Raw genomic sequence first — 15,661 nt, forward strand, 5'->3', positions numbered from 1 at the left:
TAGGTGTGTTTTCACAGAGGGGGAAAAGCATGCAGTCTTGGCAGTTGAGTAGTAGAGACTTCATGGACAAGACAGCATTTGAGCTGAGCCTTAGAAAGTAGCATTTGGATGGATGGGGTTGAATGGTAGTGCTTTCTAGACGTTAGAGGGGTCTTACAATCTGAAAAAGGCATAGGAATATTCAGAACATGCTGAACTAGCTATCAGGATTTTAGAGCAGGGCTGTGTAGTACAACAATGAGGTTAAACAGTGTAAAGAAGGTGATGAGATCAGAAGGTAGAAGGCCTTAAATGTTACATCATTTGTTTGAACTGCTTTGTAGACCATAAAGAGTCACCGAAGACTTTTGAAGAGTTACCAGGGTTTTATTCTTCTTTGAATACAGGTTCTTTATTGTAACTTTACAGATGAATTCTTACCTATGCATCCTAAGAGAGAGAAAACCAAGTATCTGTGTTTACTTATAGCTCTATTTACTTATAGAGCCCTGTGTAACTGCAAGAAGAGGGTGGGTAGGTGAGACTTCTCCAGGGCATAACCAGGACATCGTGCTTATGTAAGGTTAATGTAGGGGTGGTGTCTGCCCCATGTGTCAGAGGAGCCCAACTTCTTTGTCTGTTGTAGCTTTAAGTGACCCTCCAACATGTATGAAGTCCTTTAGTTCTCAAGGATTTCTGCTTGGAAAACAATGGAATCTAGCCATAAAGCCACATATTCACATCTGTGTTCTCACATAGCTGACTTTCAGTGATGTGTATATATTTCCCTTGGTGAATTTCAAGCTCCGATAACTCCTCCTGTCACTCCTAAGTACTTAAAAATGCAGATGAGGTTGGGTTTTGGTATAAGCTAGAATCCCAGACAGGTGTTTTTACTTGAAGCAAATCTGACAATTTCAAGTACAGTGTGCAGAAATTTATTTTCTGTCTATCATGTGACCTATCAGTCGTAAGTCTGTGCTAAGCATCAACAAATGTGAATCTGGTCAGTAAGACCCTTTAACTTTCAGCTTTCCTAGGTATTTAAGATAGGGTTTTGTCGCATCCGCCTCGACCAGCAAGGAAGACGCAACACCAGGCTCTTCTCCAAGCAGTTTATTCAGGAACCTTGAGACAATCTTCTGACCCCAGGGAAAGCCATCTTCTCCTTCTCCTCCTCCCGGGGAAAGCCAGCCCACGCCCTTTATAGCCACTGGGCAATCAACCCCATAGTGCCACGTGGACAATGTCGATAGGGTCAGACATACGCAAGCAAGCCGGATCCTAGCCTTAGCCAAATAAGGAGCACCTGCCATTGGGAAGGCGGAAGCCGGACGCCGGCGCCATCTTTGAGGCACGGCCGTGCACCGCTCTCTACAGGGTTTTATTTACAAAGATTGAAAATGGGTTTACTGCACAGAAGGAAAGCACACTTCTCATTAATCCCTAAAGGCTGCTGGATTTTGTGAGTCACAATTTTCTTGTTGGCTCAGAGAGCAGAGCTGACTGACATGAGAGATCCCACAGATGACCTCTTCAAGCTCCCACTGACTTTGTAAACAGCACCCGATAACAAGATAGAAAATCTGAGGTTCAGGTCCTGCCTTAATACTAACCACCCATGAGAACGCGGTGACAGAGGTTTTATCATGTTTGAAATTAGTTTCCATTCGTATAAAACAAAGACGTTTAGCCAGATACCCTCTAAGGTTTCTTTCAGCATGTACAAGCATCCTCTGTATATCTGGTCTGTGGATACCCTACAAACAGAGTGCCCATGGTGTCAAGTAACATTCCATGATCCACGGGCTTGATTTTAGGCATTGGAATAGGGTTTATAATCCACCATCCCAAGGTTTGTCACAAGGGGATATATCCATGTGATAAACCTCATCTGTATTATAGGTTCAGATTCCTAAAAGGTGAGGTTATACCATTGTCATGCAACCAGGAACATTGCCTTTCTGAATGTTACAGCTTGGCAGAAGTCTCCCAGATATAGCCATTAGCCTTTTAACTCTTTTCCTTGGAATCACATGGTACTTCTCCTTCAGTTGAGAGAAATATTACTGCACTCTATAGATGCCCATGCTCTGAAAAGTCTCTCCACTGTGCCAGAAGTACTTGATAGCCAAATGAAACTATTCTAGTCTCACTGTAAACTCTTCCCTCTTCCCAGTGCTGTATTTTTTTTTTATTAATTTGATTAAGAAAATCATATTGCTCCCCCTTTTGTGACAATTAGAGTTAAAACCAAGATCCTGCACATGTTACGCAAGCTCTCTGCCACTGATTTACATCTTCACCCCTGATTATCATTTTCACTTTGGACTAAATTACAGCATAATAAACTACTAGAGTTTTATAAAGGATTTTGAACCTTTCTCGAGACCTTCCCTTCCCTGTAACAAGGGTCGTCTGAAGTACTTACAACCTTTTCTGATTCTTTAATAATTTTTTGCATGGGAATTCTCTTCTGGGGCAGTGCAATGAGCGGTACAGCAACATAGTTCAGGAATGTTATTGCTGCTGTTGTTTATCAAAAGTTGAATGGTCAAAAATCTTAGAGGCAGAAAGGAAGTTCTGTTTTGCTATGTGCTGTCTTGGAACCTACTTGAAATATGAGAATTATTTTAATTCTAGCCCTCTAGTCTTTCCTTAATGAATAATTACATATTTGTGTGTGTGTCTGTCTTGTGTGTGTGTGTGTGTGTGCTATATTAATTAATTAAATCAATGGTTGTGGAAAAAAAGGTAGATACCACAAAACCCTGGTTTTGAACCTATTAGATTTTACAAAAGGAATTGGTGTCACTTTCTCTTGGTTTAACCTTTTTTTTCATTTGTTTACCCTCTGCATTATAATTATAATTTTCTTAGTTTATTGAGTTTTCAATTTAATTGGCCTTTTATTTTTCACCCTTTCAGAATTTCATTTTTATTTGACATGTTATAGAGTTTCAGGTGGATACTGGGATTGCATCTAGTCAGTAAGAACACTGTTCAGGAGGAGATGTACCCTTCTACTCCCCACTTTTTCTGTGACTGGACTACTAAGATTATTCTTATTGTGGGGGCACTTCTGATGGTATCTTTGCATAATTGAATACTGGTTTTGTCTTAATTTGTATGTTTTCCTTTTCTTCTATTTTGAAGATAATAAAATTCCTAACTTGAGAGGTAGCAGAGACCACAAACTCCTTGAAATCAAGAATCTGTGTAAGTCAAAACATTATTAGCACAACGTCAACCATTCTAATACATATTTGGTGATTTGTTTCCATTTGAGCCTCTGCATGCTATACATTTTTAAAAATCCCTGAATATAGCTTTCTTTATTCTTTTTCATGGAAAACAAAATATAGGCATATGTCTAAAAGAAGTAAATAGTGAGTATTTGAGACATCCTTTTTAGTTCACAAATGCGGATATCTTAGGGGGGTCTGGAAATTGAAATGAGGGGTCATAATTTTAAAAGGTGAAACCATGTGAGTAGGTTTCCTCATAAGTCAAAACTTTCTCCTTTGATACTGTTAGTAATAAGCTAGAATTTAGGGACTGAAGAGGAGACGGATCTATTCTACTATAACAAGTGCTTCATTGAAATGAGCATCAAATTTCCTATTCCCTTTGGATAATGATGATGTTCTTTGGGATTCCATTCCTGGGATAGCAAGAGACGTTATGCAGAAAAGTATTTTATATCTGTGTGTGTTCCAGAACTTCTGTATCATTAAAATTAAGCTGATTTATTTTAAAACTTTTATTTTACCTTTTGGCAATTTCATACATGAGTACTGTATTTACATCATTTCCCCTCCCCTTCTCCTCCTTTGCCCCAACTCCCCCTCAAATGTATGAACGTTTCTTAATTATTATATATGTATATATACATAATATTGACCGTGTGTGTGTGTGTGTGTGTGTGTATGTGTGTGTGTGTGTATGTTTAGGACTGACAACTTGGGATTGGAAAGCCTATCATGGGACTCGTCCCTGGAGAAGAGTGATTCCTCCTTTCTAAGCAGCCATTATTTAATCTGTGGCTCTTCATTTAGAGGTTGAGGCCTTGTGAGATTTCCCCCATCCTCTTAGAAATGTCACCTGGTGTCACTGTGTGTTGGTCTCATTTAGATGACCATATTGTTAGGATTTTATGTCATTTTATAGAAGACATTATCTTGAAGCAGATATACTGGTCTTCTGGCTCTTACCATCTTTCAGTTCTTCTTCCATAATGTTCCCTGAGCCTTAGGCATAGGAATGATGCTATACATCTATTAGTTGTGGCTCTGCACCGGTACAGCCATGCCACACTTTGACTGGATGATGTGTCCTTTCAGGTTCTGAAGGGTGGATCCTATATATGTTTTCTCCTCCTAAGGTTATTGACCAAATATAATCCATACTCTGGCATCATGCCAAGGGACTTCTCACAGAGCAGGTGCACTGAAACCCCTAAGCTGGGACATCCTATGAGGAAAAAAAAAACCCTACCATAATAGGGTGACCACAAATATGAACACCACTCTTCCATAAATGCAGATACTACTTGAGGCTTTTCAAAATATTTTCTTGTGTTTTACCTCATTTCATTCTCATTAGCTGTTCTTAGTGTAGTTTAAGTATTATTTTCCAACTTGGGAGATGAAGAAAGGGACTCATTATGCACCAATCGCTACTTTAATGATAGAGAAAACTTAGTTCTGCAGGAGAGAACACATGGAGCTGTGGTTGGAGAACACTTGTAATCATGGAGTCGAGTTTTTCCCCATTTCTTATTTTGCAAACATTTCCTCCTCTGTAGAACTGCTCCCAGAGGAAACATTTCTAATGTGTGAGGTGATGGCTTCATGGATGGAGATATGTCTCAGTTGGTTTGACTCAGTGTCAATATGCCAATACTTTTGTTTGAACAAAATAAATCAACTCAATGTTGGTTTATAGTGGAATCCAGTGACAGGGAGTCCTTACTGAAATACAACCAAAGCATCTCATCCAAAGATCAATATTATGTACATATTTGTTATAGAAACTCATTGGGGAAATTTCTCTCTACCTCCATATCTTATATGGAAAGGGAGTGACTGGTACTAAAGAGATTCAATCCCTGATGTCACTGAATGGTACAGATTGATACCAATAAGTATCAGAATGAGTCATTATGCTCAACATAAGAATGGGGTAGAGAAATAAAATTATAGAATTAGTTTAAAGTAATAATCTCTCAGCAACTGTAAACATTAAGCAATACAAACACATTGCAGCAGCTGCTCTGACACCAAAAAGAGAGAGTTCGCTGAGGTGGGATGCTGAAGTGCCTAAATCAGACTGAGGCCCTGATATATCCAGATCTTTTCTGAACGCTGACTAGAGAATTAGGGTCAGTTTGACTGGAACACTTACTTAATGAGCAATATAACATGCTGGACAAAGGATTCTTGGGGTATTGAATTATTCCTGACTCAAGGAGCATAACTAGAGGAACCAGGCAAAAACTGGATTTGTTAGGGTAAGTTAAGAGTCAACGTGTGTATCTTTTCCTTCCGCCGCACACATTAGCCACTCTTTAGATATTGGCAAGGAAGTGGGGAACCCAATGAGAATTTCAAATTTAGTTTCATCTTGCATTTGGACCTTTGTGTAGTAAAGAAGTTTATCTGGGTGGTAGGGGAAGCCAGCATAAGTTTTAAGTTTAGACAGAGATAGTGTCTATTAGTTGAAGTTTCAACTCAACATCAAGGTCCCCGAGAACCTATAATTCTAGTAGGAGGCTAAATTGATTCTTTTTGGTTTCTGGTTTATCATAGTTTGTCAAGTCCCTAGAGCAAGATTTATGAGGCAAGGGCTTTAAGACTTGTGTCATTCCCTCCAGCTCTCACATTGAATTAGTAGGGCTGGCTACTTTGGTTTCTATTTATACCATAAGTCTATTTTTAGCAAATCCAACTTGTGGCAGTTTGCCCATTATTGTATGCTGGTTTATTGTATATTGGTAATAGGGAATGAATGGTTTGATTTCCTGGAGATGAGTATATAAATGTCTGTGTTATCATGAAACTGTCTGTGTACACACGTCACTTGTCACCATCCCATTAAAGTCAATTTCCAAAGAGGAATTGCCAGACTTCTTGGCATGCACATCTATCATCCATATATGGGAATCATTAGACTATGTAAATGCAGCCTTTTTGTACTCATCTGTGCTTTGTATTCACTGGGTAGAGTTACTCAGTAGTATAAATAAACCGTGAAGTCTTAGACTAAAAAGTTCCTTGGACTGGGGAATAATATAAGTTTTATTTTAAGTGTGTTTGTTGCTTCCATATGAGTTTTTGTTTATGTTTTGGATTACAGCCATTGCCACCATTGTGCGAAAGCCAGAAAGAAATTTCACTGGGTGTTTCTTGTAGAGGTTGTGAATTACTATATTTCTTCAGTTTTTACTGGAGCACACTGAGTGAGTGGACTAAGAGGCTGCACACCCACACAGCACAGACCTAAAGCTTTCCCTTTTTAAATAGTTGTTTAACAGGCAGAGCATGGCCTTACCTATTTAGAGTTCTTACTAGATAAACCTCGTGCACAAATGGTCACACTCTCCTATGACAACGTATACCAATCCTTTTTTATTTTTTGTTTTTCAGAAAAACACCTAGCTAATAGTTCTTCTTAAAGGAAATGACTAAAACAATTTCTTACATCTTACATATGATCCTTACATTTTCTAGCATGTATCTATCTGCTGGTATACTCACTCGTTTATCTCATAAAAGAAAAACAATGACATTTTCAGATTATCAGGATAAAAGCAACTATACACGGGGATAGCCTCCTATTGTTCAGAATATAACAGAATGAAGACGTTTTCCTGTTTGCTGCCACATTTCTTTATTTATAACTTGACCAACTTTTTCATTTCTAATGCTTGGCTGAGGTGGTAGGAAGAGTAATGGTCCTCAGCACTGAAGACACGTTACTTTATGTAGTAAAAAAGGATTGAGATATGAACCGTAAGACGGGAATTTTTATCCTAGGTTAACTCCATGGGCATGATGTAAAAGTGGAGCAGGCTTCCTAGCTGTAGTTAGAGGAAGAGACTTCAGAAGTGAACAGGGAACGGAGAGATGCTTCTTAACTTGCTTCATGAAAGGGCTTCATGATCTGAGTAGCACAGTCAGGCTATAGAAACTGGAAAAGACAAGGAAGTGGATTATTTCTTAGAAACTCTGTGTCTGTTAGCTGATGATGCCTTAATTTTAGACACTGAGAAGCATTTCCAATACAGATTTACAGATCTATAAGATAATAAGTTTACGTTGGTTATTTGATGTAATAGCAACATAAAACTAACAATTTTCTACCCAGCCATGGTTTTTGGTTCTTTTCCAATTGGTCTTGACATTTCGAACCTTGTATGTCCTCTATTTTGACCTTGGTCATTAGTCTTATCTCTTAGATCTTAGATCTCAGATGAAGATGGCTTCCATGCCTTGATATTGGATATTAGCTAAAACATCTCCTGGTTTTATTTTTTTTTTTTTTGCCACAGTTTCTTTTACAATACCAATTCATTTTTCCCATTTGTGGTTTTCCTTTTCTATTACATATCTGTAGAGAGCCGTGCACAGCCGCGCCTCAAAGATGGCACCGGCGTCCGGCTTCCGCCTTCCCGATGGCAGGTGTTCTCTGGGATAAACAACTCCTTATTTGGCTTGGGCATGGAATCTGACTTGCTTGCGTATGTCTGACCCTATCGGCATTGTCCACGTGGCAATACGGGGTTGGTTGCCCAGTGGCTATAAAGGGCGTGGGCTGGCTTTCCCTAGGGTCAGAAGATTGTTCAAGGTTCCTGAATAAACGGCAGAAAGAAGAGCTCGGTGTTGTGTCTTCCTTGCTGGTCGGGGTGGTCGCGACACATATCATCAGGATTAGTCTGGATTTCAGGGATTATTAATTATCATCTGACCTTATTATTCAGTTCTCTGTGGCTAAGCATATTCTAGTTAAACAACAATTATTAACTATTTTCACCTGCAACTTGCACATTAGAGAACTGAGTCATTCACGGAAGGCTGGATCATTCTGCAGAAACACAAGCAGCTTCAAAATGTTAGAAACTTATGAAATACCCAGGCCAATCATTTGGGGACTCTGACCATTGCTCCTCACATGAGTTATGGAACCATTACCAACTTTACAGCCATTATTCACAATACACTGTAAAAGAGCCATGCACATGCAACCAACAATTATTTTGTTTAGAAGTAACCATGTTCTCTGGGTTCTCAATACATTGTCAAAACCTGCCCTAAAGTCCCATTTAAGGACTGTGCTGCTTAATTTTTTTTTTAAATCAATTTGACATAAGTTAGAGTTGTCTGGATGAAGAGAATGATAAATGAATTGGCTCTATCAGATTGGCCTGTAAGAAAATCCGTGGGAGTATTTTCTTGATTAATGATCAGTGTGGGAGGGCCCAGCTCACGGTGGACAGTGCCACCCCTGGGCAGATGTTCTGAGTTGAGAAAGCAGACTGAGCAATCAATGAGGAGCAAGCCAGTAGGAAGTACTCTTTCATAGCCTCTGATTTAGTGTCTGCATCTAAGTTTCTACCTTGAGTTTCTTCCCTGACTTACCTTTACGATGGTCTGGAAGGTCTAAGATGAATTAAACCTTTTCCTTCTCTGAGTTGCTTTGGTCATGTTTATCTCAGGAATGGAAAATCAAACTAGACTAAGAGAGCCGTGTAGTATAAGTAGGTGATTATGTGCATGGAGGGTAGCCATTGTTATGTATTCATGACTCCCTAAAACAAGCATTGGGGAACAGCTTCACATGTACTAAATAGATCTAGAAGTGTCCTTTCCTATAATAAGGGTTTCTTGAAACATACTTGGTCATAAAATGGCAAAATGACAAACTCTAGTGTTTTCCCATTTTATTTCTCTAATGGTTGATGAACATAGAAATCAGAAAAGATATTTAAAAAGTCCCCAGAATTAAGTAAAAATCAAAGTACAATTTACCAGAATCTTTGGAGAATAGCTAATTCTAAGAGGAAAGTTCACAACTGTGAGTATTTACATTTAAACAACCCAGAGAAGTGTAGAATAACTCAATTATAGACCTTAAGATTGTAGAAAAACAAAATCTAGGCAAACCAAAAGCACTAGACCACACATATACACACAACACAGACGGACAGACAGACAGACAGACAGACAGACACACACACACAGAGATCATAGATTAATTAAATGGAATATAAAAAGGGAGTATATAGAATTAACTGAAGTGTCAATTGTTTAAAAATATAAAAAAGATTGACAAATGTAGTTGGAGTTTTCCTGCCTGGCCCACAGTCAGGGCAAATCTCTCTCACCTGCCAGTCCCACAGCCGTCAGACCCGACCAAGTAAACACAGAGACTTGTATTGGTTTCAAACTGTATGGCCATGGCAGGCTTCTTGCTAACTGTTCTTTCAGCTTAAATTAATCCATTTTTATAAATCTATACCTTGCCACATGGCTCGTGGCTTACCGGCATCTTCACATGCTGTTTCTCATCGTGGTGGCTGGCATTGTCTCTCTGACTCAGCCTTCCACTTCCCAGCTTTATTCTCCTCCTTGTCCCGCCTACACTTCCTGCCTAGCCAATGGCCAATCAGTGTTTTAATTATTGACTAATCAGCAACACATTTGACATACAGAACATCCCACAGCACTTCCCCCCTTTTTTTTTAAAAAAAAAAGGAAAGTTTTAACCTTAACAAAGTAAAATTACATACAATTTGGGAATTTGGGCGTAGCTTCTCTTACTACTTCCTGCTGGAGGGGGGCGCTGTATCTTATGGGGAAACAAAGAAAATTTTAGGATTATGGAATAGTCCATGAGGGTGTATCGTCTGAGCCAGTTGCCTTCAAACCATTCTGGATGTTGGATCATCTGGGCCATGGTGTCATCGGAGACTTTTCAGGGGGTCTTGGCTGGTCAAACCTGATGTATCTTAATCTGGAACAAATCCATAGCCTCTGGCTTTCTGTGGGAACAAAAGCAGAGTCTCCTTTCCAAAGTAACATATCCTTATATCCAAATTTTGAAGTCAAGGTACCTTTAAAATATACATATTGGCATAACTCAACAGCTTTTACAATCAAATGTTTTTCTGCAGTTAAAAGTCCCAAAGACAACACAATGCAGATTCTCTGTGTAATATCCATTTTTACGTGGCTTATTTTTTATACTACCTTTACTGTCTCTTTAAAGACTTTATTTTTTAAAACTATGTATTTGTTTCTATAACTCTATATATCATCTTTTTTGTCTCTTTCAAGCCTACGTATCTTTTACACACATTGTAAACTATTACATCTGAATCTGTCTTATTGTAAATCTATTGCCTTAAACTGCAGCAGCTGTGGCTGCTGGATCCACCCACCTCAGCTTCCCAACATGGCCATGGTTTACCGCCAGCTCTGGGAGCTATCGGGGGTCTATGCTTTTAGCCAAGCAGCGTGTAGCCCAGAAACCTCCCCTTTTGCTCTGCACCAGCAAAGGCTAAATCCACCATGCAGCTCAAAGTGCCACTTGCAAAGGCCTCATTCCCGCCACAGGCAGGTCGAGCACGCAGGCTAGGAACCCACCAGTAGCTCATTTGAGAGAGACAATTAGGAACTGTTTTTAGCTCCGTTTTAGAATCTTTTCTCAGGTTTTAGGTGGAAACTCTTGCCACCACGTTGGACGCCATTTGTAGTTGGAGTTTTCCTGCCTGGCCCACAGTCAGGGCAAATCTCTCTCACCTGCCAGTCCCACAGCCGTCAGACCCGACCAAGTAAACACAGAGACTTGTATTGGTTTCAAACTGTATGGCCATGGCAGGCTTCTTGCTAACTGTTCTTTCAGCTTAAATTAATCCATTTTTATAAATCTATACCTTGCCACATGGCTCATGGCTTACCGGCATCTTCACATGCTGTTTCTCATCGTGGTGGCTGGCATTGTCTCTCTGACTCAGCCTTCCACTTCCCAGCTTTATTCTCCTCCTTGTCCCGCCTACACTTCCTGCCTAGCCAATGGCCAATCAGTGTTTTAATTATTGACTAATCAGCAACACATTTGACATACAGAACATCCCACAGCAGACAAACCCTTAGCCAATCTAACCAAATGAGAAAGAAGATCAAAATTAATATCACTAGAGATGAAAAAATGGATGTGATAAAGATTCCAAAGAAATACAGAAAATCATTGGTAAAAAAACTTCTATTCTTACAAATTTGGAAATCTAGAGGTGGGCTAATTCTTAGACACACATGACCAGAACTAATTCAGGAAGATATAAACAGTTTAAGCAGATTTATAACAGTCTCCCAACAAAGAAAGTCCTAATAATTAGTGAAATCACTACTGAGTTCTACCAAATCATTGAAGAAGAGATAACATCAATGCTTCTCAAACTGTTCTATTAAGCACAAAGGGAAGGAAAGCTAATAAACTCATTCTAAGAAGCCAGCATTACCTTGATACCCAAATCAGATAAGGACACAACAAAAAAGAAAACTATAAGCCAAATTCCTCGGTGAACATAGACACAAAAATGCTTGTGACTGCATTTCTGCTGAGCTACTCCTGGCCTGGCTCCCGAGAGTAGCACCTAGCCCCAGTCCATCCTTTGTTTAAGGACACCTTTTGTTTCTCTTATCCCTTTGTTTCTCCTATCACCCTATGTGAATCTTGTCTGAGAGTCTCCCAAGGATCAAAGGCCTATGCAAAACTTGGTTCAGGAAACTCTGAAACCTTGATCCCCAAGAAATCAAGGAATTTGCACTTGACATTTTATCTTTGGGAGCTCCTTTCAGGTTGCTTTGAAGATATGGAAATTAACTGGCTAAACTGTAGAGAGAAAATAAAAATGCCCTGAACAAAGGGAAAGTGCTTCAGTCTTTAGAGGCTGGATCCTCCTGCAACCACCAAATTCATTCTTAAGGTGCCTCTGAGTCTTCTTTCCACAGCACCATGTGAACCCACACACCCATGCCATGACAAACCACAACAAATGCTCAATAAAATTCTTACAAATAGAATTCAATTTAGAGGCCAGGCGGCGGTGGCGCACGCCTTTAATCCCAGCACTCGGGAGGCAGAAGTAGGCAGATCTCTGTGAGTTCCAGGACAGCCTGGGCTACCGAATGAATTCCGGGACAGGCTCCAAAGCTATACAGAGAAACCCTGTCTCAAAAAACTGAAAAAAAAGAATTCAATTTAGTTTCACTGTAAGAATGGCTCAACATATGTTAATTAATAGGTGTAATGCAGCACAGAGAGTTAAGGGCAGAAATCGCATGATCATCTAAACAGATACATAAAAGGCTTTTGACATAGCTCAACATTCTTTGATGATCAAAATACTGAAGAATCTAGGAATAAATGGAACATACCTTGACATAATAAAGGCTACATAGAATAAACCTATGGCTAACATTATAACTAATAAGGAAAAGTTGAAAACATTTCCTCTAAAATTAGGACAAAGACAAATCTTCCCATTCTTTGCTCTTACTCAACATAACACTTGGAGTCTAAGCTACAGAAAGAGAAAGAAAGAAAAGGGACACAAATAGGAAAAGAAATCAGTTTATCTCTCTTGTGGGATGATATAAATCTCTGCTTAAAAGGCTGGAGACATCACCAGAAAAGTCTTAGATCTAATGAACACTTTCAGCAAAGTACCAGGCGCAAAATCACAACAAAAAAACGCAAAACCCAGTAGTTTTTATATGCTAATATTAACTTGCTTAGAAATAATAAAGAAGAAAATTATATTCACAGTAGCTTAAATACAGATCTTGGAATAAACCTAACCTAAGAGCTGAAAGTCTTCTATAGTAAAATGTTATGGCTCAAGAAAGAAATTATAGACGACACTAGAAGGAGAGGCCTTCTTTATTCATGGGTTGGTGCAATTAATATTATGAAAATGGCTATGTCACCAGTATCAGTCTACAGCTTTAACACATTTTCTAGCAAAATTTCAATGGCATTCTTCATAGAAATAGAAAAGGAATATAAAAATATATAGGGAAGCACAAAAGATGCCAAATAGTCAAAGCAGTCTTGAGCAGAAAGCAGTGCTGGGTGTTCATAATACCCAAACTCAAATAATACTATGGAGCCACAGTGACAAAGTCAGTATGATAATGACATCTAGGCCCCAAATACAAGGGCACCCACATTTGTAAAAGAAGCATTACAAGAGCTTAAATCACACATAGAACCCCACACAACGGTAGTGGGAGACTTTAACACTCCACTCTCACCAATCGACAGGTCATACAGACAGAAACTAAACAGAGAAATAATGGAACTTACAGACATTATGCCTCAAATGAACCTAACAGACAGCTACATAACATTTCATCCAAATACAGAAGAACACACCTTCTTCTCTGTACTGCATGGAACCTTCTCCAAAACTGACCATATACTCAGGCACAAAGCAGTTCTCAACAGACACAAAAATATGTGAAATAACCCCCTGTATTTTATCAGACCACCATGGATTAAAGGTGGATTTTAACAACAACAGAAATAACAGGAAGCCTTCAAACTCATGGAAACAGAGCAACTCTCTACTGAGTTATCATTGGATCAAGGAAGAAATAAAGAAAGAAGTTAAAGACTTCCTAGAACTCAAAGAAAATAAATGCACAATATACCCAAACTTACGGAGTACAATGGAAGGGGTGGTAAAGGAAAGTTCATAGCACTAAGTACCTTCATGAATAATCTGGGGAGATCTTATATTAGTGACCTAATAGCACACCTGAAAACTCTAAAAAAAAGATACATTTAAGAGGAATAGATGACAGGAAATAATCAAACTGAGGGCTGAAATGAATAAAATAGAAACAAAGAGAACAATACAAAGAATCAATGAAACAAAGAGTTGGTTCTTTGAGAAAATCAACAAAAAAATAAATAAACCTTTATCCAAACTAACTAAAAGGCAGAGAGAGACTATCCAAATCAACAAAGTTAGAAATTAAAATGGAGACATTATAACAGACTCTGAGGAAATCCAGAGAATCATTAGGTCATACATCAAAAACCTGTACTCCACAAAATTGGAGAAATCTAAAAGAAATGGACAAATTTCTTGATAGATATCACTTACTAAAGTTAAATGAAGATGAGATAATCAGTTTAAATAGACCAATAGCCCCGAATGAAATAGAAGCAGTAATTAAGTCTCCAGAACAAAAAAAAAAAAAAAAAAAAAAACCCAGGCCAGACAGTTTTAACACAGAATTCTACCAGACTTTCAAAGAAGAGCTAATACCAAAACTCTCCAAATTATTTCACAAAATAGAAACGGAAGGAACATTTCCAAATTCTATGAGGCCACAGTCACCCTGATACCCAAACCATGCAAAGACTCAACAAAGAAAGAGAATTACAGACCAGTTTCACTCATGAACATTGTTACAACAATACTCAATAAAATACTGACAAACTGAATCCAAGAACACATCAAAAAGACCATCCAGGACCAAGTAAGCTTCATCCCTGAGTTGCAAGGATGGTTCAATATATGAAAATCTGTCAACGCCATATACACAAACTGAAAGAAAAACTCACAAGATCATGTCCTTATATGCTGAAAAAGCCTTTGACAAAATGCAACACCCCTTCATGATAAAAGTCTTGGAGAGATCATGGATGCAAGGGGAATACCTAAACATAAAAGCATTATACAGCAAGCCGACAGCCAACATAAAATTAAATGGAGAGAATCTCAAAGAAATTCCATTAAAATTAGGAACAAGACAAGGTTGTCCATGCTCTCCCTATCTATTCAATGTAGTACTTGAAGTTCTAGCTAGAGCAATAAAACAACTAAAGAAAATCAAGGGGGTATAAAAGGAACGGAAGAAGTCCAAGTATCATCGTTTGTAGATGATATGGTAATGTACATAGGTGACCCCAAAAACTCTACCAGAGAATTCCTACAGATGATAAACACTTTTAGTCAAGTGGCTGGATACAAGATTAACTAAAAAAAAATCAGTAGCTCTCCTACATATAAATGATAAACAGGCTGAAAAAGAAATAAGAGACTCAACACTTTTTATAGTAGCCTCAAATAATACAAAATACTTTGTAACTCTAACTAAGCAAGTGAAAGACCTGTGTGACAAGAACTTCAAGCCTTTGAAGAAAGAAATTGAAAAAGATATCAGAAGATGGAAAGATCTCTTATGCTCATGTATCAGTAGAATTAATGTAGTAAAAAAGGCCACCTTACCAAAAACAATCTACAGATTGAATGTAATTCCCATTAAAATCCCAACACAATTCTTTACAGACCTTGATAGAATAATACTCAACTTCATATGGAAAAACAAAAAATCCAGGAGAGCTAAAACAATCATGTACAATAAAAGAACTTCTAGAGGTATCACCATCTCTGATTTCAAGCGCTACTATAAAGCTATAGTAATAAAAACCACACAGCATTTGCATAAAAACAGATAGGTGGATCAATGGAATCAAATCAAAGACCCAGATATAAATCCACACACCTATGGACACCTGATTTTTGACAAAAGAAGCCAAAATTATACAATGAAGAAAAGAAAGGATCTTCAACAAATGGTGCCAGTCTAACTGGATGTTGGCA

This window comes from Peromyscus californicus, unplaced genomic scaffold (genome assembly GCF_007827085.1).
Source record: "Peromyscus californicus insignis strain IS unplaced genomic scaffold, ASM782708v3 Scaffold_16__1_contigs__length_79575227, whole genome shotgun sequence".
Classification (NCBI taxonomy): domain Eukaryota; kingdom Metazoa; phylum Chordata; class Mammalia; order Rodentia; family Cricetidae; genus Peromyscus; species Peromyscus californicus.